The 23,205-nt window shown below is 43.1% G+C and overlaps 1 protein-coding gene and 1 long non-coding RNA gene across 7 annotated transcripts in view; one reads left to right on the top strand and one right to left on the bottom strand.

Annotated features, from left to right (window-relative positions):
- The first annotated feature begins 818 nt into the window (after positions 1–818).
- Positions 819–23,205, top strand: part of LOC101470539 (uncharacterized) — a 57,784-nt gene continuing 35,397 nt past the window's right edge. For 3 of the 6 annotated variants that reach the window (XM_004538672.5, XM_076885406.1, XM_004538674.5), the window contains exon 1: positions 819–977. The gene's annotated coding sequence lies outside the window, so the exon portion shown is untranslated. Of the gene's footprint in view, positions 978–13,962; positions 14,061–15,688; positions 15,891–23,205 lie in introns of those variants that run through there. The other 3 variants (XM_004538673.5, XM_014411959.4, XM_014411958.4) reach the window with 3 other exon arrangements.
- On the bottom strand, positions 11,942–13,995 carry LOC143419115 (uncharacterized). Its single transcript, XR_013099092.1, has 2 exons — positions 13,610–13,995; positions 11,942–12,321 (listed from the first exon to the last, which is right to left on the bottom strand). It is a non-coding gene; the product is annotated as an uncharacterized LOC143419115 (long non-coding RNA).

Consider the following 23,205-nt stretch of genomic DNA (forward strand, 5'->3'; position numbering starts at 1 on the left):
GGAGGCTCAGACAGCTGTGCCTTTCTATTATCTGGTATGTGTTCCTCTAGACTCTATATATTTCTTCTGTTTGCTCTTTATTCCTGATGTTATACTATTCATATTTTTTTACTCCTGCACAGTTAGTGTGGAGCACCCAGAATTTTGATGTACATGTACAATGACATTAAAGGGCTATTCTATTCTATTCTATTCTATTCTATTCTATTCTATTCTATTCTATTCTTCTAGTGAGTGTTATTACTTGCTGCTGATGGAACTGTTTGTAATGTAATGATCATGAAATAAATACAGCATATGTAACAAAGATTTTTGTTTTTATTTTTATTTACACCTATGACATCACAGAGGCTTCTCACTGGCTCTTACATGAACTCTAAAACACATAAAACATCCACCTGCGTGTCTCCATCTGGCCGCTAGAGGGCGGTATGACATATGAAACCCAGCAGGTGAGGCGTGAGTCCTGCGGAGTGCATCTGCAGCAAGCTGAAGAAATAAGAAGCACAAATGTAAAAGCCTTGCATGTTTCTTTTAGCAGCCTTTGAGCTTCAGCCACAGGTGAGCTGTGACATCTGGGCAACATCTGGCCCCGAGAACATGTGTCGGCTCTGGATGCAGGTTTGGGCCAAATTTCAGAGCCCAGTCAAAGATCCGCGCCTCGCTGGTGCCACAGCGTCCCGACTGCTCCTCTGGCCCGGATCATCACGGCCACATATTTGTGGGTGATCAGTGAGTGACAGGGATGTGTTCCTCCGCCTTCCGGTATAGTTCCCTGACCCCGTGAGTATCTCGGAGTTGTGATAATTAATGCAGCTCGTTCATTATCCTCAGGTGTGTGTGGGGGCGTGTTCTCCGGTCGGTGAGACTGAAGCTCTGCAGAAGTAACTGACGGTCTGAAGAGGAAACCGTCTGCTGATTTTAGCCACTTTGACGGAATCTACGAGAAAAACGTGACGGTGTGCGCGCGTGCCCAGGTGAGCGCTGCGGTGTGCGGGTAGGACAGCTCCTCGCGCTCGTGTTTGTACCTGCACGTGTTTAAAAATGTGCACACTGTTACGGGACATTCGTCGTGTCATAAAACAGCTGCTTTGTTTTGTAAACTTTCCAGCTGATGACGCGCGTTGGGGTAAAAGAGTGTGGAGGCTGCAGGGGGGCAGCTGGTGTCCTGGTCTGTGTGAGAAAGCGGAAACCTTACTTGTGTCAAGCCAGCCTCCCGTTTGTTTTCTTTTCTTTTTTTTAAAACTTTATTTAACAAACAATGAGTACACAATATACGAACAGATGAAGTATACAAAACAACAGAACATGAACACAAAAAGCCAGGGGTGAAAGAAAAAGGTAACAATTATAAGAATACACGCAAAAATTCACATACATATATTGTTTTGAGCGTTTTTGTTGGTGCAGTCTGATATTGATTGTATGTACATGTGCACATCCTTAAAATAATGACAGAAATATGGTGTTTTGTTAGTAAACTTACATTTATGGATAAAAAATTCAGCTAAAAGTATTAAGAAATTTATCATAAAAAACATTTCTCATACTTCTTGGGGAACTTAAAGAAACAGAATAAAACATTTTCCCATCGTAAAGAAAACTCCCTTAAAATATGGACAATAACAAAGCTGCTAAATTCCTTCCAGAATCTCTGTGTAAAAGAACAGTACCAAAAAAGATGTGTCACCGTTTCTGGATGATCCCCACAGAAAGTACAATTAGTATTTATGTCCCTTTTAAATTTGACCATGTAGTGACTGGCTGGATAACATTTATGTAGAATTTTAAAAGAGACTTCTTTCACCTTATTTACAATCAAATATTTATGGGGGACCATCCAGACTGTCTTCCACTTGATATCTGGAACAAATCGGTTCCAATAAGATATTATATATGGGAGAGAGACGATATCTTCTTGGCATAAACTACGTATTCTCTTATTGCTGTTACCAAGTTCCTGTGTAAAGCAGATTTTTCCTATTGGTGACTCAGCTGGATCAGGGAGCGTGACTGAGGTAGATATTGAGCTGTCAGTGTTTTTATATAACATTAAAGTCCCTGAGGGTATGGCACCAAGCACCATTGAGAATTCCTGAACACTGATTGGAAAATTATATAGTGCAATAAAGTCGTCGTATGTAAGTAGTTGTCCTTCTTTACTAACCAGCTGAGCCACCAATAGGATCCCATTTTGGAGCCAAGTTTCCAGGAAACGTGATTTATTTTTCTATAAAATATCTCTGTTGTTCCAGATGAGGTATTTGTGAGGTGAGAAGTTGTGTTTATAAATGAGGGTCCACGTTAAGAGGACCTGCATACGGTCAATATCTTTACTAATTTTCTTATCCAGATGTAAGGAGAGAGCAGCATATGTTCATCGGGATATCCCTTCAGCTTTAGTAAGTAACACTCTACCTTTCAAAGACAAGTCCCTTTGCAGCCACTGGTTGAACTTTTTTAGGGTTTTCTGTATAATTGGAGTGAAGTTTGAAGAGCATCTTGATTTTTGGTCTTTGGATATTAGCAGTCCCAAGTATGTGACTTCTTGTTTAACAGAGATATTACAGATAGTATTTGCAGGGCAGTCTTTAATTGCTAGTAACTCACACTTTTTTAGATTTAGGCATAAACCAGAGGCCTCAGAGAAATCACTAATCACAGTAAGGGCTCCAATTTGTTTTCTGTTCCCTGTGTATTCAAAGTATTACGGGAATGGATGTGGAAACCGGATTTCAAAATAAAAGCCAACTTCGAGTGAATTAACAGATATGTTAAGAACATAATAACATATAATTTAGGCTTGTTTACTAATTCTAATGTTAGATCTACATGACACATTGTACCCTAATAGCGCCCTGTCAATATCAAGGCCATCTTATTTTGGATTTCAAAGTAAAAGCCCTGTGAATTTTCATTTTTGAACTACTTTCAGTGACTTCAGAATGAAATACTCTAAATAGAATAATTCCTGTTTCCACAGGGTAATTTCACCTTAGATTAACAGTATACAACCTCATGATGTTACCATGTCAATTTCAAGTCATTCTGAGTTTACCTTCCAAAATAAAAGCCTTTTCAAATTGCCCATATACGACCTACTCTTTTAACGATTTCAGAATGCTCTAAAAATGAAAATTGCTGTTTCCACAGGATAATTTCACTTTAGATCAACAGTATACAACCCAACAGTGACAACATATCAATATCAAGTCATTCTTATTTTGCCTTCCAAAATAATGGCCTGTTGAAAATGCCCATAATTTACCTAACTTTCAGTGATTTCGGAATGCTCTAAAAAGGAAAATTGCTGTTTTCACAGGGTAATTCCACTTTAGATCAACAGTATTCAACCTCGCAATGTTACCATATCAATTTCAAGTCATTCTGATTTTGCCTATCAAAGTAATGGCCCATTGAAACTGCCCATATATGACTTAATCGTTTAACAGTTTCAAAATGCTCTTAAATTAAAAATACATGTTTCCAAAGGATAATTCCACTTTAGATCAACAGTATCCAACCCCACAGGGATACCATGTCAAGATCAAGTCACTCTGATTTTGCCTTCCAAAATAAAAGCCTTTTCAAATTGCCCATAGACTTTTAACGATTTCAAAATGCTCTTAAATTGAAATATGCTGTTTCCACAGGATAATTCCACTTTAGATCAACAGTATCCAACCCGACAGTAAAACCATGTAAATTTCAAGTTGGTCTGATTTTGCCTTTCAAATTAATGGCCCATCGAATTTGCCCATATGTGATATAGTCTTTCAATTATTTCAGAATGTTTTAAAAATGAAAATTGCTGTTTCCACGGGATAATTTCACTCAAGATCGACAGTGCACGCTATCACGGGGATATCAAGTCAATTTCAAGTCGCCTTGATTTTGCCTTTCAAAGTAATGGCCCGTTGAAATTGCCTATGTATGACCCACTCATGCATTTTTACTGACATTTGAGCTCCAGGCACTGATATTGTATTAGTTATTGAATATTAGTGCCTTTACCCTTTAATGTCCTTGATGCTCAGTTTTCCCAGTCACACTACCTGAGTACTTTTGATACTAAACACATTGGGTTTTTATTTTGAAAAACAAAATCGGACTCAATTGATTATGACAGAATTGAATCATAAAGATGATGTAAAAGGAAGTCGTAATTAGAGCAGGGCGATATGGCCAAAAATATATATCACGATATATATTTGAAAATTTGCGATAACGATATAACTGACGATATAATTGATGCGAGACAAAATACAACTCCACAACATTACTAGCGCAAAAAGACAACCTTCCATTTATTTTCACTTAAACAAGAAGCTGGTTTTATGTACATTAAAGCTTTATAAAAATGTAACAGTGCAAATGCAAATTCCTTGCTGAAAGTTTAACCAAAAGGCATTTCCAGTAGAAATGGGCTGACATATCCTGAGCATAACCATGTATAATATCCACTGAAGTCAAAAAGAGGTGCTTTGCAACATTAAACTGCAGTGTGCAGTACGTATTTTTCGGACCATGAGGTGCACGGGATTATAAGGCACATTAAGCGAAACAAAGCAGTCAGATAAATCAAACTTTATTAAACTCATTCTTCTTGCTTCCTCCACTTCTGTACCATTGATTCATTAATGTTGAATTCTCTGGCAGCTGCTCTATTCCCATGTTGTTGCAGTATATTAATGACTAACCACGTATTGTGGATGGATTATCTCAGTTGTTCTCCTGACTGAAGTTTGGTCCGTTTACAGCATCCTGCCATGCGATTGCATTTGTCTCTAACCATGAAGAACCTTCATGTTAACTTTTATAAGTGGAAAAGTGTTAGTGTTCGTCCTCCAGCTTCACTGTTTATGTTATGCTAACATAGCTGTGTCGCTAGCGGTCACGTAGCACATCATTATATAGCAGCTAGCCCAACTTCAGTAACCCTACAAACGTCACTGCTGTTTAGTTTCCTGTCTTCATTTATGTTGGAAGTGATAGCAGAGCTGTACGTTTGATTTTTTTCAGAAATCTCTCAGTCAGAACATGCTATATCATGCTTGGGTAACTAGCAAAACTAGCGAGCTAACTTCCGCTAGCTTCCTGCTAACTTCTAACTCCGTTAAATGTAATACATTTTGTTTTCATGGATGCCTGGAAGTTAAACTTCATAGTTACACCTGGTAAAGCAGCAATGCTGATCGTTTTATTAAAGATGAAAGAATTGAGACAGTTTTTAACTCTCAGTGATGCTGCAGTGTTCGTTTGACCTGAAGAGGGGGGTTTAGGACCCAGATTACTCCCAGATTTAAGAGCATCTTAGTCCGACAAATACGACAATAACGACGGCCGCTTGCATGTTCTGCAAAAAAAATGTGCTTTGTCGTGTATCTGACGGACAAACACCAAACCAGTTCCACATCACGGAAGTTGCACCATTTTTACAAACCAATTCTGGTTCATCTGTTTCACTCAACAATCGGCCATGTGCGTATGAAAACAAAGGCGCTGCGCATGCGCGTTTTACTTATATTCTATCGCGATATTTCATATTCCTATTATACCGGTATTACCGTGAACGGTATAATATGGCCCAGCCCTAGTCCCAACCTCACTGTGTGATGTCATACGTGATAGGTCGCTGTGAGACAGGCGGCCGTGCACTCTACCTGAGCTCCTTGCTCACCTGGCACTGCGCATGCGCGTTTTACTTATATTCTATCGCGATATTTCATTTTCCTATCATTGTCTAACATGGTAAATGGTAAATGGCCTGTATTTATATAGCGCTTTACTAGTCCCTAAGGACCCCAAAGCGCTTTACATATCCAGTCATCCACCCATTCACACACACATTCACACACTGATGATGGCAAGCTACATTGTAGCCACAGCCACCCTGGGGCGCACTGACAGAGGCGAGGCTGCCGGACACTGGCGCCACCGGGCCCTCTGACCACCACCAGTAGGCAACGGGTGAAGTGTCTTGCCCAAGGACACAACGACCGAGACTGTCCAAGCCGGGGCTCGAACCGACAACCTTCCGATTACAAGGCGAACTCCCAACTCTTAAGCCACGATCGCCCATTATACCGGTATTACCGTGAACGGTATAATATGGCCCAGCCCTAGTCGTAATTGATAGTACGTCCATATTCCACGTCTGTGGAAAGATGTCATTTCTACATAATATCATTCTAAATAAAGAAATTACAGAACAGCTTGTAAAACATTTCCAGGGCAATTATTTTTAAATCAAAAATAAGAAAGACTTGATTTTCAGTGTACAACTTTGAGGGAGTATATTATTGATTTAGAGAAGAATTAGTCCATGGGAACAGGGATTTTCCTATTTAACAGCATTCTGAAGTCACCGAAAAGTATGGTCACCAACTCCACTGTTAGATTATATGCAATGATATGTGTTGGCATGAACTGGTATTAATTCATTGAAGCTGGAACTTTCCATTTAATGCCATTCTGAAGTTATGGAAAGAGAAGCTCCTATAAACAAAGTCAAAAGGCTTTTACTCTGAAATGCAAAACGAGATTGATTTGAGATTGAGATGTTACCACTGTAGAGGTTGCGTATGGTTTGTTTGAACTCCAATTACTTAGTGGAAACAGTAATTGTCCTGTTAACAGCATCCGCGTTTAATTATTAAAAGTAGCAAATAAACAATTATAATCACAATATTGACGTGATAAGTGTGGGGTTGTATACTGTCAATGTAGAGTGAAATGATCTCGTGGAAACAACAACTTTGCTTTTAATGGGATTCTGAAGTCAGTGAAAGAGTGGGTCATACATGGGCAATTTCAACAGGCCATTACTTTGAAAGGCAAAATCAGAGCAACTTGAAATTTACATGGTTTTACTGTCGGGTTGGATACTGTTGATCTAAAGTGGAATTATCCTGTGGAAACAGCATATTTCAATTTAAGAGCATTTTGAAATCGTTAAGAGTATATCTTTTATGGTCAATTTGAAAAGTCTTTTATACTGGAAAGCAAAATCAGCCTGACTCAAAATGGATATGGTGTCACTGTGGGGTTGGATACTGTCAGTATAGACTGCGACTTGTCTGTGGAAACGTGAATTTTCCATTCTGAATCATTTGAAAGAGTAGTTCAAAAATAAACATTCAGAGGGCTTTTACTTTGAAATCCAAAAGGAGATGGCTTTAATATTGACATGTTGCTACCAGAATACTAGGGTATGTCATTTGTATCCAACATGAGTGTGTGCAAACAAGACTAATTGATATTTATGAATGTGCTCTTAATTTACTAGAAGTTGGCTTTTATTTAGAAGTCATGTTTCAGGAGCTTTGATTTTGAAATCAGGTTTCCACGTCTTTTGCCATAATACTTTGAATACACAGGGCACGTAAAACAAAGTGGAGGCTGGCTTGACACCAGTGAAACCTTTCAGTGTTGTGTCAGTGGCTTCACTGTGCACACGGGTAACCTGCAGGTGTCAAGTACTGCTGGGACCTCTGACCTCAGTGTGTAGGTGAAGCGCGCGCTGTTTGTCCACTCTGTGTGAGTGTGTGTGGTGGACATCAGTGCTGCAGCAGCACTCTGTTGCATAACAGCTTGTCCTCTGCATCGTCCTGCAGGAGCTCGGATTAAATGCAGACTCACTCCTCTGCAGTCGGAGCTCTCCGAGAGTCACGATCCACCTTCACTGCTTCATATCAGCTGCTGACACTTTGATGGTCCCAACTAGAGCAGGGCAATATGGCCAAAAATATTTATCACGATATATATTTGAAAATTTGCGATAACGATATAACTGACGATATAATTGATGCGAGACAAAATACAACTCCACAACATTACTAGTGCAAAAAGACAACCTTCCATTTATTTTCACTTAAACAAGAAGCTGGTTTTTATGTACATTAAAGCTTTATAAAAATGTAACAGTGCAAATGCAAATTCCTTGCTGAAAGTTTAACCAAAAGGCATTTCCAGTAGAAATGGGCTGACATATCCTGAGCATAACCATGTATAATATCCACTGAAGTTAAAAAGAGGTGCTTTGCAACATTAAACTGCAGTGTGCAGTACGCATTTTTCGGACCATAAGGTGCACGGGATTATAAGGCACATTAAGCGAAACAAAGCAGTCAGATAAATCAAACTTTATTAAACTCATTCTTCTTGCTTCCTCCACTTCTGTACCATTGATTCATTAATGTTGAATTCTCTGGCAGCTGCTCTATTCCCATGTTGTTGCAGTATATTAATGACTAACCTCGTATTGTGGATGGATTATCTCAGTTGTTCTCCTGACTGAAGTTTGGTCCGTTTACAGCATCCTGCCATGCGATTGCATTTGTCTCTAACCATGAGGAACCTTCACGTTAACTTTTATAAGTGGAAAAGTGTTAGTGTTCGTCCTCCAGCTTCACTGTTTATGTTATGCTAACATAGCTGTGTCGCTAGCGATCACGTAGCACATCATTATATAGCAGCTAGCCCAACTTCAGTAACCCTACAAACGTCACTGCTGTTTAGTTTCCTGTCTTCATTTATGTTGGAAGTGATAGCAGAACTGTACGTTTGATTTTTTTCAGAAATCTCTCAGTCAGAACATGCAGTATCATGCTTAGGTAACTAGCGAAACTAGCGAGCTAACTTCCGCTAGCTTCCTGCTAACTTCTAACTCCGTTAAATGTAATAAATTTTATTTTCATGGATGCCTGGAAGTTAAACTTCATAGTTACACCTGGTAAAGCAGCAATGCTGATCGTTTTATTAAAGATGAAAGAATTTAGACAGTTTTTAACTCTAAGTGATGCTGCAGTGTTCGTTTGACCTGATGTATACGGAGTTTAGGACCCAGATTGCTCCCAGATTTAAGAGCATCTTAGTCCGACAAATATGACAATAACGACGGCCGCTTGCATGTTCTGCAAAAAATGTGCGTTGTCATGTATCTGACGGACAAACACCAAACCAGTTCCACATCACGGAAGTTGCACCATTTTTACAAACCAATTCTGGTTCATCTGTTTCACTCAACAATCGGCCATGTGCGTATGAAAACAAAGGCGCTGCGCATGCGCGTTTTACTTATATTCTATCGCGATATTTCATATTCCTATTATACCGGTATTACCGTGAACGGTATAATATGGCCCAGCCCTAGTCCCAACCTCACTGTGTGATGGCTCGGTGTCATACGTGATAGGTCGCTGTGAGACAGGCTCTACCTGAGCTCCTTGCTCACCTGTAAAGGCTGATGCGTGTGTTTATGGGTAAACTGTATGTTTGGTGGATGTAAACGATGCCCAGGACAAACTGGGTCTCAAACAGGAGAATATCTTATGTTTTTTTTAATGGTTTGGCACAGCAGGCAGCCATCAGGGAGCACTGTAGGAAATCAGGACAATCATATCAGCAATAAAGTTAAAAAGTTGGGAAAATAATAAAAAATCCAGGAACAGTGTTCATTTTGATGACTTTAATTGCTGACAGTAGGTTTGACTGGTAACACAGCGCACGCAGTCTGATTGTGTTTGATTGTTCTGAGCAGTGGAAGTAATGAACAGTGAGACGTGACAGCAGGGGTCAAACTTTCCCTTTGACCCTCACAGCAAATCTGTCCAATCCTAATTTAACTTCGTGTTCTGCTTCAGCCGAGCTCCAGATTTTTCTTCTAGAGCAGCTTTGAACGTCTGACATAAAAGAGCTGAAGTGAAGCCAAATGTCAAACACAATGAGAAGTGATCGTTGCAAACACGGCCGAACTTTTTCTGCTGTTTGTCATCTTTGATGGGTTTCTGTCCCGTTTCTGGTGGACCGGAGCTTTGTTGGGTTTTTGAAGGACTACCCTGAGGTGGCAAACGTACCGACATTCTGTACTTAAGCAGAAGTACAAATACTACTGTTAACAATCCTCCAGTAAAAGTTGAGGTACTGATTCAACTTCTTTACTCGAGTAAAAGTGGAAAAGTACAGGCTCTGGAATCTACTCAGAAAGTAAAAGTAGCTCTTTGGAGGACGTTTCTACTTTAGTGCAAAGCTAACGCAAAATAATATCAGTAGATGGGACTCCAAACTTTACTCTAACTCTATTTTTATTCTAATTATACTCATGAATCTGAAGCTTCATGAGTGTGTGTGTGCGTGTGTGTGGACACTTTGCAGCTCTCAGATGTGCTGGATGCTGGCTTTGGATCATTTGTGAGGCAGCAACAGGTTTAAATGTGCGTGCAGCTGTTTTTGTTGCGTGCACATGTGTGTTTCTGTTAGCAGTGGAGCTGCCGGGCGTCTGCAGCTCTAATCCCGCCACTCCTCGCGTTCGGCATTCTTGTGGTGGGAGACTGAGAGCTGTCCTCTGCCCGGACTTGTCGCTGAGATTAACACAGTCACTCTGACTGATGACGCTTTTGTCCACGAGCAGATTAACAACACAAACATCTTTGAAGCCGACCTAAACCTGTAAGTGACGGTTTGACTTCTAATTCAACCACAATGAGCGTTTACAGTCGGTCGGACAAAAGTGGATCTGCTGTCTCGTGGGAGACTCGGCTCCCCGAGCTTTGCAGGGCTCGGTCTCTGTGAATGAATTGATGGACCACACAGCTCTCAATCGGAGGAAAGTCTGCAGTTTCCCAAACTTAAAATTATTAAGTTTGAAGTAGAGCTGGGCGATATAACGATATGTATCGCGATATAACTTTTACTCGATAGAGAAATTAAGCTATCGCGATAGACCTCGCTGCTCTTGTCCTCAAAATAAAAAAATAAAAAAAATCAGCCAATCCAAATTAAGTAGCGCAGAGCCAAACCAATCACAGCCGAAATGAATTTCTACAAGACTGTTACTGTTAATTCTACTCTCTGCAGTGTTTAAATGCTTACATACACACACAGTTACTGTCCCTCCACACATACGACTCGGTTCTGCTTCTATGCCGCAGCTTTGTTTACTTTTTCCCACCGAGGCTTCTAGACTTCTGATTGGCCAACATTTCTGCACGGTTAGGAATCTAGCGCCACCTGCTGCTTTGGCATGTTCATAGCAGCGTTTTCCTTCATTTCTGCCTTTATGTGTGGACGGGATTATTTTTTAAAACGAAAACGGAAAATCTCCGTTTTCAAAAATACCCGTGTACGTGTGGACGTAGCCTCAGTCTCTGACTGGAAGCGCTAATTCGTCATTCGGCTTTTGTCAGACTAAAGTAACTGTTAAAACTGTTTGAAAAGCTCAGCTATACAACAAGGAGAGATTGAGAATTTCCTTTTAGTTCTCAGTTTATTTGATATTGACAAAAGTTAGTCAGTTTTGTCTGTTCTTCTGTAAAACAAACTAAGATTTATTTTTAGAATTAATATTTTGTTTCTAAGTGGAATTGACAATTTAGTCTGTTTCGTTTGTTCTATTTTGAAACTTAAACGCTTTAGCGGCTGCCTTTTGTGTAGTTTGCAATATTTGCCTTTATTTATCTGAAAAAGTCTCATGTTCCTTAAGTACATCTACCCTGTTGAACTTATTATGGGAAATAAATATTTAAATAAAAACAAGCTGCTGATTATTTCACATTTTACTTGTGAGCAACGGCACATTTAAATCTTACAAATATAGTTATTTGGCTTATATCGTGATAGATATCGTTATCGCCTGAAATGAAAAAAACATATCGTGATATGAAAAAATCTCATATCGCCCAGCTCTAGTTTGAAGTGGATTTCATGAGTAAATGTGTGAAACTTGAGTGGGAGTGGTCAAAGGTGGCGAATCCTCTGTCGAGCTGGCAGCGGGGATTCTGAAAGTGATCGTGTTGATGGCGGTGGATCAGGTGACTGCGGTGTTGTTACACGCTGCATCGCGGTGAGACGACAGAAGCAGCTCTTTAAATTTGCAGGGTTTACATATTTGGACACGACAGAAATAAACCAACCTCAGATAAATCAAAGTCCGACACATTAAACTGAGTTATTGTTTAATAAAAATCTGAGTGCGGGAATCCTGAGGCCACACAGCGAGAAGCTGAGCCAGGAGCTGCTGCTGGTCATCAGGCTGAGCACGCCTGTGAAAGCAGACGTCGGAGTGTTCAGGTGTGCGAGGACGTGGTGCGAGGGAGGAAACATCAGCAAAGACCTCAGAGAAACAAACGCTGCTGCTGCTCATCAGTCGGGGCGTTTTAAGGTAGTTTCAAAATAATCTGAAGTCCGTCATTCTTCAGAAACGAGATGTCAGAGTGTCCAACCCTCAGGTTAAAGTTCACGATGGCACAAATTTAAAATCCTGTGAGGTTGTTGATCGGTGCAGTCCTGGAGTTAAAGGTTTTCCCTGTTCCTGTTGTTTTCCTATATGTGTGCGCGCGCGCGTGCGCACGCGCGCACGCACACACACACACACACACGTCGGGTATTCATATCTTGTGGGGACATCGAGCTGACATAACCTCTCACTAAAACCACATTCTGAGTCTCCAAATTGCCTTCAGACTCATGGGAACCAGGATTTTGGTCCCCATAAGGGCTGCCAGTCCCCACCAGAGGTGGGCAGTAACGCATTACTTGTAAAAAAGTAATCAGATTACAGTAACGCGTTACTGTAATCTGATTACTTTTTTCAGGTAACGAGTAAAGTAAGGGATTACTATTGCAAAAACGGTAATTAGATTACCGTTACTTTCCCGTAGGAACGCTGCGTTACTGCGTTACTAAAACCGTGATTTTTTTTGCGAGAATGTCTCATGACAGTGACGTAAGCGAGTGCGACGTTGGTGACAACAGCTGTGTGCAGATCAACAGTGAATCATATATCGAGTGCAGAGAGAGTATGAGCGTGCAGCGTTTAAAGCGTGGAAGTACTGACCTTACTTTGAGTTTGATTCCATAAAAAGTGACAAAAACATTAGTGTCCGCTGTGCGTGGGAAGAAAACTTCTTTTTACAGCGAAAAAACCCCTAAACTTCCAAACAAGCACCGAGTAGCTACGACGTAATGGGAAACTCACAGAGAAACTCGCGGATTCTTCCACTGACCGCGGCACACCTGCACCAGGGTAAACCTCCGCCTACCCCACTCCTGCTTTACAGGTGAAAATAGAGCAACAGGACCGCTGAGTCTTTGACTTTATTTATTTTCTGCTGTGTTTTACTTGCATCTATTTGAAAGACTGAGTGTAAACACACAAAATATTTTATTTTATGTGCTGGAATGTGCAGAAAATAGGTTTAAATGTTAAACTAATTTCTTCCAGTCAGTGAATGTTGCAGATAATTAAATCTTTGCTTGATGCATAAAGTTAAAAGATTAAAACTAATAAAACAAGTTTTAAAAAGAGACTTTTCCATTTGATTACATTTTGTATGATGATTATGTAGAAAAAGTAGAATTGGGCTGAAAGATCTATCGCTTTATCACCTCTTCAGGCTGTAAATCGTGTTTTTAAAAAGTAACTAAGTAACTAAGTAATTAATTACTTTTGAAAATAAGTAATCAGTAAAGTAATGGGATTACTTTTGGGGGAAGTAATCAGTAATTAGTTACTGATTACTTTTTTCAAGTAACTTGACCAACACTGGTCCCCACAAGTATAGTAAATGTCCAATTCTTGGTCCCCACAAAGATATAAATACACACTTACACGACTATAAGTTTGTGGCAGCTTGAAGGACGGCGGCAGGCGCGGTCCACCTGAGAGACGAGCTGCTGTGGGGAGTCGGAGCTGCCGGTTTATCAGCAAACATTTTCCTTCCTGCGTCAGGCCGGCAGGAGATGATTAGAAAGCCAATTTCAGTCGCAGCCACTCGTCGTTCTGGGACCTGCGAGCTTGTGCTATCTGGGCTCTCGCTGTTTCGAAGTGGCAGGATGTGAAAATGTGCCACAGAAGAGGATCGTGCTCTCTGCCTGGAAGCTTCAGTCGTGGCTCGTACATGTACAAAATTGACACACGTGCAGAAACGTGTTGATCGTTCTGTGGACACGCCCACGCTTTAACACACGCTCGTGTTCTTCTGTCGCCTTCGTCTGTGTTTGTCCTCTGAGATGTTTTCCATGCTGTGAGTCGCTGTCACACGGCACGGTGAGATCTAAAGGTAATCAGATTACTGTTGGTCATTAGTTTTCCTCTGAACAACCAAACTGTTTGTGCTTCAATAATTTGTGGATAAACTGTGTCACGTAGTTTTGGGTGCAGGAGGCTGCTCGAAGTTTCGGGGTTTGTGAGAGGACTGTGCACGTGACTCAAATATTATAAGAACTCGCTGAAAAACCGTTAGAATGTGAAGTTTGTGAGAAACAGACGCGTAACATCCTGTCACGCCCAAATTATGACTCCAGCTTTGAGAAGCTGACGCTTGCAGCACAGACGTGGTCGGCGAGGACAGGGTTGGTGAAATTAAGTGGTTTTATTGGCTTTACTGGGTCAGCTGATTGGTCAGTCAGCCATGTTGGATGTTTTGTTGCTGCAGGCTCTCGGCGCTGGCGTCTGCTGGATCATGCAGTGCAGTCTTAACGCGTGTTTGAACGTTTGGATGTTTTTGGTTTTTTGAGATGTGATAAAACTTTGCACTTGAACTTTGTTGGCATTTCTGAAATATGAAGTGACGCTGCCACAGTCCAGCCGGGCGCTACGGCCTCGTGAAACCGAACGATCATCTGTGTCCAGCAGACCGATAACTGAGAGTCACCCAGAACCTTCCTGCGGGTTGTAATAAAAACTCTTCACCTGCTGGAGTTTCGATTGTCTCTGCTGCCCCCACCCAAACAGAGCTGATGGAGGCTGACACCAGTAACTATCAGTGCTGGTGCTGCTTCTCCTTGGAGCTTCCTGTTGACGCTCTCATAGTCAGATCATGTTTGTAATGTTGTAAGAATGATGTTCTTTGTAAATCGTTCACTGGTTGGTGATTGTGACATGCCTTATTTTACTGTTATCAGCCATAAATAGCTGCTAGTGAAAGTAGTGTGACGCTGCTCACATGCTGTCTGTGGATGCAGCTTCATGACTAAGCCAGGTAGCTTTACCTGTGTGTGTGTGTGTGTGTGTGTGTGTGTGTGTGTGTGTGTGTGTGTCATCTGCAGAGTTCTGTTAATAAGACGAATGCCCACCAATAGCAGCCCTGCGCTCGGATCAATTGGCAGGACGTGCATGACTAATTTAAATAATCACTTAGATCTGCTCTCCCATTGGCCCGTCCTCCCCCCCCTCCCCCTCCTCTACATCAGATTACACAGGATACTTTTCCATTACTCTCACTGGCCTTTTTCCTCCAGCAGTCCCAAACCTTCCTCTCCGTCCTCCCCTCCAAAAAAACACCTAACTCCTGTAACCAATAACAAGGAGGGGGCCCAGTGCTGCTTAGCAACAGCCAACCAAGCTGGAGGGGTCAGCACTGGACCCTCCCGTGTGTTTCAGGGTGGAGGCTGGACCTGACCGGGGTTGGGTTACCTGGCAGACACACTCACGCAACTTCTCTGTAAACATGGGACTGACTTTCCCTCCCACACCAGACCTTGGGGAAGGTGTGTGTGTGTGTGTGCGTCTGTGCGCGTGTGTGTCTGCCTCGCACACGTGCACTGTTTCTTGTTACTGCAGCACTGAGCAGCGTGCCTCTGCTCCAGAACCAAAAAGGGAGGTGTATCCCTCCCTCTCTCCCTCCCTCAGTCTCCTCCCTCCCCCTCTCGACCACCGTCACAGCCTGCGTAGCCTTCCCCGTTCGCTCACACACACAGCGGTGACGGGATAATACACAACGCATGAATGTACTGTGCAGCAGGACGAGTGTGTGAGGAGGAGGAGGGTGGTGTGTGTGTTTGAGGACAGTGTGAAGCGAACGAGCTGAAGGAGCTGAAGGAGCTCCCACCAATCTTCTGTTTTTATGCTGGATGTGTTTTTGCAGCACTGCAGGCTGAGAAGGAGAAGAGTAAGTTAAAGCTGCGGCAACAGTGTGTGTGTGTGTGTGTGTGTGTGTGTGTGTGTGTGTGTGGGGCATTAGGTCTTGGAGCACGAGCAGTGTGTGCGCACTTTGAATTGTTGGCTGGTGCAAAACAAATGGATCATGTAACATTAACTTGTGTCACAGTTAATCTTTTGCAGCCGGCTTCATTAGCTGTAAACTGTTAACTTCAGAGTAAATAAGCCGACGAAACACTTCTCGTGCTGTAATGAGTCTGATGATGGTATTTAAACTTCCTGCTGCAGCGTCCGCTCTTATGTAAAGTGGAGCTGCTGCACATGGATAAGTAACGGCCGACTGTGGAGACACGGAGGTGATGGCGTGCAGTCCTTCCTTTGGCGTCTGTGATGGTTTCCAGATGCTTTCAGAGGATCGTTCATGTAACTGAATCCTGTACAAATGTACACACAGCTGCAGCACAGACTCACAACTCTGCAGCCACCTCGGAGCCAGTCCAGGCCGATATTCCTGATGACCGCCTTAACGAACGCGGATGGAGCCGTAACTTTCGTCTCCATGGTGACCGGGACATTTAAACCGCACAGCTCGTCTCCAGTCTAACCTGATTAGATTTCCTTTAAAGAAAAACTCAAATTATTTAAACTGCTGAAGCGTTTTGCTGTAAGTTATCCTTCACTGCATGCACAGCATCAAAACAACAAACTGCTTTGGCTCCTCCCACCAGAGCACTAAACAAACATGTTAATTCACATCATGGCAACAATAGTGCACTTACCTGTGTCTCTATGGTGATAACGGACCGGCGAGCATGATTGGTTCTTCTGTTCTCCGGCTGAGCTGATTGGCTCGTTGGGGGAAGCTTCGAGACGAGTGTTTGCATTGGTTCTTACCTGTACAGGTAAACGTGAGGCCGACACCTGCAGTTACATTAATCATTATATGGTTTTAACCCTTTAAGGCCCCTCTGAGCGTTCTGAACATCAGCTAGCACAATAATCTTTGTGCTTCCATAGCATGCATCCAGCTTGTCCAGGTCGCGGTTTCCTTCCACATATGGCTTTGCTGATCCGATCAGCTGTTCATAGCACTTCCTGCGCTGGAATAAACGTCAGCGCGAACTATTTCATGTCCTGGAAGTGACGTCATTTTTCATGGGACACGTAGTTTTTATCCTGCAGGCCTTTCAAAGGTTCCCTGGTGTTTGTGAAAGTCGTGTTGGACTTCATGCTCTCCTGTACGGTTTCTGAGACGCTCAGAACTGAAACTGCTGGAAATGGTTTATTGTGATGCTGTTTGTTTGCAAATTGTTTATAAACATTGGTCTATCTCAAAAATGAAACTATGAAGACATGATTTTGTGCAACTTTTTTGCATTTACAGTCTTGAACTTTCTATAACTAGAAATGTGTTGAAAAAAGTTCAGTTTTTTTGTAGTTTTTTTTTTTTTTTTTTTTTGCAATTTATGTAGTTAATATGGACGTAATGCCTACATGTTATTATAATCTGCGATATAACAGTTGTATTGATGTATAACCACAAAACCTCTATCCGTCCCACACGTGGGAGATCAATCGATCGATCGAATAAAAGTTTTCATGATATGACAGTTGGAAGCCTCACAGGAGTCATGTGATGCCTCTCAGTGTAACAGGCGTTGCCTCTGATAGGTTGGGTTATTACGCCTGCTGAGAGGAGCCGAGGCTTCGTGGTTCCCAGAGGACGCTGGGTCCGCTTCAGAACGCAGCGCCACATCTGCGTGTCAGAGCGAGGCCTCGTAGCAGCGGTTTTAAATATTAATGATGTCTGGAGAAGCTTGAAATGTGGAAAAATCGGGGAGATTCTCTAAGATCAGCCACAGAGGAGTTTGAGCCCTCCTGTGGGTGCCGTCAGCTTCAGGAACATTTGGTTCATGCAGTGGAAAAAAACCCACATCATGTGTGGGCATTTCTGACCATGTATGGACACGTCATGTGATCTGGGTCTGTATTTTTACCGATGGGAAGCTCTGCAGCTCTATTTCCAGAACAATCCGTCACTGGACTTCTAACAAAAATGTAATGGACTGAAATGAAAACGGCGACAGGAAGAACGGGCCTGCAGATGTAGGTGCTCGTTCGTTAGCACAGGTGTCCACGTGGAACCGTTTGTGTCACTGCGGTAATGAGGCAGCGTTTCCACGCCGACCCCATCAGCTGCGCAGGTATTGATCAGTGAGCCCGCCCCGAAGGCCAGCTAGCTGGTTACATAACGGCTCCATCCACACGCTGCTGTGTGACCTCTGGACCAGCCGTCATTAGACTGCCATCCAATCAGCTCGCAGCGCTCTCTCTCACCCTCGCTGTCCATTAAGTGTCAGGCTGATGAGAAGTCATCCTCATGCTGTTTCCCCTGAGAGACTGTTCTTCTTACTGTGCTTCAGCTGGTTAATGCAGGGAAATATAGTGACTGTTATGTCATCTGAACACACACACACCTCTGCAGTGCCTGCAGTGTTTAGACAGCACCTCACACGCAGTCGAGCTCGTCTTCTCAGAATGACTAAGCACTCTCTTTATTTCTATGGTAACCACGTTCACTGTACCGTGAGTGTCCTTCATGCAGGCGTGTGTGTGTGTGTGTGTGTGTGTGTGTGTGTGTGTGTGTGTGTGTGTGTCTGTCTGCAGTGATGGCAGCTCTGTGCTGTAAGGTGATGCAGTGAGTGTGATGCTGCCAAGTGTTGCTATGAAGGAAAGGTGAGCCTGCTGCCTGTTAACGAGCTCTCTGATTGGCTCGGTGCCGGTGAAATGAGAGCAGAGCCGCAGTCGTTCCTGCACATCAGATGGTTTCAGTTTCGAATAAATCCTGCAGATGGCTCGATTGGATTTTGTTGTTTTTGAATCATTAGTAGATAAATCCCTTGCTGTCGTTTCACCTGTTGGGATGAAGGGAGGGCCGAGTATGAAGGCGAAGCTGTGGATTTGCTGCCACGAGGGCGCCGTGGGTACCCGCTGAGCGAATGACCTCGAGGATGCGATCTGCAAAAATGAGCTGAAGGGTGTCTCTGCTCAGTGAGCTCGGGCGGTTTAGGTATCGGACTGTAATGTGAAACCGCTCAGGTATCAGGTAGTCTAAGCAGCCTGAGACGTAACATCAGCCTGGAAACCAGACAAATCTGGGAGCTCATGTTTCATTGGCTCTGGCCCTGAATGTGTCTGCCCTCCCCTCGTTTTCAGACAGATTTCCGTCTGGCTCCGCCCTACGATCTTTCTTTTTTCTTGGAAACTCAGATTATGTCATACTCTGTCCAGTTACAGCCTGAATTATTTAGCTGTGTGACAGTGAGAACAAAACCCCGGTGCACACCTGTCACAACCCTGATCTGCATTTAGGCCTCTGAATCGTTTAGTTTCACTTAGTTCTGCAGAATATTTGGACTGAATTTTTGCTTTGAGCTCCAAACCTGCAGTTCCTCTGACGCCCAGCAGAGGCAGCAGTGAGTCAGTCCCCCATGTTAAACATTTCCAGCAGAAATAGACACGTTTGCAGCCCGATACACAAACTGTTTGGTGTCATAGGAAGTTTACGTTATTAGGGGCGTGGCTTCTCTGACTGACAGGTAGATGGTGACACAGGTGGCTGTAGCTGCTAGCTGCCTGCTAAGCTTTAAAGCTAATTGTGCCTGAACTGGACTGTTTGTGCTGTTAGAGCCTTTTGGAGCATTTTAATGACGTCATGTGACCAATAACATGGCTGCTGTGAGGTTACTGTAGTAACAGAGTTAGAGAGCACTAATCAGCAGATATCTCTGGATGCAAAAAGCTAGCTACCATTAGCTATGGATCCTGCTGCTTGGTAGGGTGAAAATAATCACATGCAAGCTTTTGTGAAACTTGCATCCAGCTACTTGGTGTGTGTGTGTGTGTGTGTGTGTGTGTGTTGCAGTCACTCTGACCTACAGGTCAGCAGTACACCCGTGCCTCTGACACCTCACCTGTTGTTGGTCATTGTCCTGTAGCGTACAGGTTCGTTTAATGTTTCCTTTTCAGAAGTAATTGATTACTCACAGAACTGGAGATCAAAGTAATCAGAGTATCAGGTTAGAAACAGTTTCTGAGCCCCTCGTGTTGCTGAACAGTGATTTCAGTGCAGTTCCTCCACAGGGCTGTTATGAAACGCTGCTGTGAGCTTCCTTCATGTTCTTCATGGTCCAGTGAAGCACAGTCGTCCCTCACAGAGCACAAATATTAACCGACTGCAGCGTCCTGCACTGAGCTCCTCTGCAGCACTCTGCAGGTCAGAGCTCCTCACTTCAGTGTGTGTGTGCGCGCTCACAGTCCAATCAGCAGCCTGCATGATAGTTTAGTTCCTGAACTTGAATTGAACGATCAGCTGTAAACAATGGAGCCGACTGTTAGTCACCAACAGCTGCTAGTGCGGCGAGCTGCGGCTTGCACCGCCCACTCTGAGGTTGATCATCGGCTTCTTGTGGACGCTCAGACTGAGGCTCATTAAGGTGAAAAACCACAAAGAACGGAGGAAAAACCTATTTTTATTCCTGAGCAGCTTTGCATGAGTCACAGTTTAAAATGAACCGTGACTCATTCTGAGCTGTGAAATGCTCAGCATGGATGCCTGAAACGACCATATTAGGGATGTCCCCTCTTGATGACATCATATAGATCCAAGAGTAGGAAAAAGAGTTTTTGGCTCAGAGGGATTCCTCGCTCTTGAACACCGACTCAACGTGAACAGGAGGCGTGACAGAAAACAGGAAAAGTCATGTAGGCGGTGAGAGAACCTGCACCTAAAATCACAACAGACGAGCTTTTCCTTCACTAACCTGGAGGTTAAAGAACAGTTGGAGCACATTCGGTGCTAAAGCAGGCTTTGCAAACAATTGGATAAGCGTGCACTCAACAAGGCGCTGAAGTAAGAGAAAAAGGAAGTGATGGCTCTCTCTTTTCCTGCCGTGACCTCGAACACCAGCGGCCTGTTTTTGTGGCGTTGCAGAGGTTTGAGGACAAACGTGCAGAGGAAAGACGACAGATTTCCAGGTTCACGTGTTAAAACATTGTTTTGTTTTAACCCCAGGAGCTCGGGTTGGTTTCCATTCCATCATCTTTGTGTGGTTCATTGTGCAACGCTAAGAAATGATGAGTTAAACAAGCGGTCTCCCTCCTGCTGAGTGTTTCACATTCAGATCAGAGTGAGGTCAGCCTCCATCGCAGAAGCTGATTCATTCAGTGTTTGTGATTATTAGAGCCAACCAAAGAAACCCCTACATCAGGGTCTGCTGTGCTGCTGCCAGAAAGGCTGAGGGCTGTCCTTATGAACAAAACAAACACCCCCTGCTGAGCTGCTTTAAAAGCCTGAAAGGACAAGCAGAAGTCAGACGCAAAGCTGCACCTCTCGAGTTCAGACCGACTCAGAGGAGAATCAAGTTTTAAAAGTCGGTGTTGCTGGTCAAAAAAGTTTGTTTTTTTCTGTTACTGCTGATAGAAATATGAGACTTTTACTAAATAAGAACATGAGAGCAGACTGTAACAGATACTGCTCTGTTAAAAAGCAGAGCTGAGAGAAAGTAACAGTGGGGGCGGAGCCTAGAGCACAGAGGAAAGTGCAGAGTCGAAGGCTGTAGCTGCTAGCTCTCTGCTACGCTGCACCTCAGCGGGACCTCTGCACCGTGTTCGTGCTGTTGGAGCGTTTTTAATAACATCATCTGACCAATAACACGGCAGCTGTGTGGTTACTGTACTGACAGATGGTCCAAGGAGGCGGAGCTCCAGTTTTCAGTGAAATTCTAGAATTTTATTTGGATGTTTCTGAGGAATAATTAGCAGCTGTCTGTGTGAGGTTCACATAGCTAAGCTAGCTAGCGTTAGCTAATAGTTATAAACAAGCACCAACGTTCACGCCAGAAGCAAATGGGTGACAACATGGTGGCTAATTCCATCTTTTATATACAGTCTTTGCAGTGTCCTCTCATTTGAGCGTGGCGTCTCAGTTATTTCCTGTTACGACCCCACTCTCCCTATAAGTAGTCTCATTTGTCTGTTATATTTTAAGCACATCTCTGCATGATATTGTATCCTTATTAACATTAAAGAAAACAAAAGAAACGTAGATCAACTTCAATCAAAGAATATCTTTAACATTTTTTTGTCTGAAAATTTGTCTGAAATTTAAGAAAATAAAACCTTATTCAAACTAAAAACATTTGACTGACTTGAACCATCTGCTTCTGAATAATAAAATGAAAGAAACTCAATAAATGCAGGTCCTCAAAAACTCACTCGGGCCTCCTCAAACATATAAAACACTTTAACCGAGTCAGAGTGAAGCCGAGCGCTACAGACGCACCGCCACATTTCCTCGTCTTAGCTTTCTGAGACTTTTGATTGTCCCGTCATCTCCGCCTGTCTTTTCGTCACTGTTAAATATTTTTCTTGAGGGTTTGTTTGCTGCACTTTGTGTCTCCTGCTCTGTGCTGTGTGTGCGCACGCTCGGTGCAAAAAACCCTGCCACCTGCTGTAGTGGATGTGCAATTACACTTTATTCTAGCACAGCAAACCAAGCCCGTTCCCGGCATCAGCATAATGTTTGTGATCTGTTGTAGATGGACTGCTGAGCAGGATTTACTACCCTACACTACTTCAGTGTACGTGATGTTAGCCGTGGATGCTGATCTGGGGTCTTTGGCTGCTTTCGTATAAACCTGTGTTGTGGAGCTCGTTGGGCTCCGGGTGCTGTTGATAAGGGCCACCCTGTGCTGCCAGAGCAGCTCTGGTAGGAATGATTTTGTAAAGCTGGACTAAGACGCATAAAACACTTTGACTGTGTTCGGCTGTAACAGGTCAATCAAAATGGTTAAATCAGTGAATTTTGTGGATTTGCTGATGCATGTTGATTCCCTCGTGGTCGCTGGGCCTCTCGTGCTGCTCGTTTCCTTTTCCACTCCATCCACTCTGGACTTAACCTGCTCGACAAGCGTAGCAGGGACCTTAGCTTAGATTAGCCCCATTATTCCCTCACACACACACACACACACACACACACACACACACACACTGCCAGAGGCTGGTGGGGAAACTGATCCTAACAGGAGTGGATGAGTCGTTTGGTTGTTGGAGGAGAGCTCAGGATCTTTCGGTTCAGTTTCGAGGCTTCGTGTCAGAGAGAGCGGCGTCTCGCTCTGATGGAGGATGGTTCCCTCTGTGCCTTTCCTTCTCTGCACGGAGAACAGTGCGGTCATCAGTTTGGATCATTAATTTCATTTGACTATCTGATAGTCAGAGTGAGGAGTGTCTGCAGTCTGAGTAAAGCTCTGAAATAAGGCTAAAAT

The sequence above is a fragment of the Maylandia zebra genome, linkage group LG6 (assembly GCF_041146795.1).
Source record: "Maylandia zebra isolate NMK-2024a linkage group LG6, Mzebra_GT3a, whole genome shotgun sequence".
NCBI classification, from domain to species: domain Eukaryota; kingdom Metazoa; phylum Chordata; class Actinopteri; order Cichliformes; family Cichlidae; genus Maylandia; species Maylandia zebra.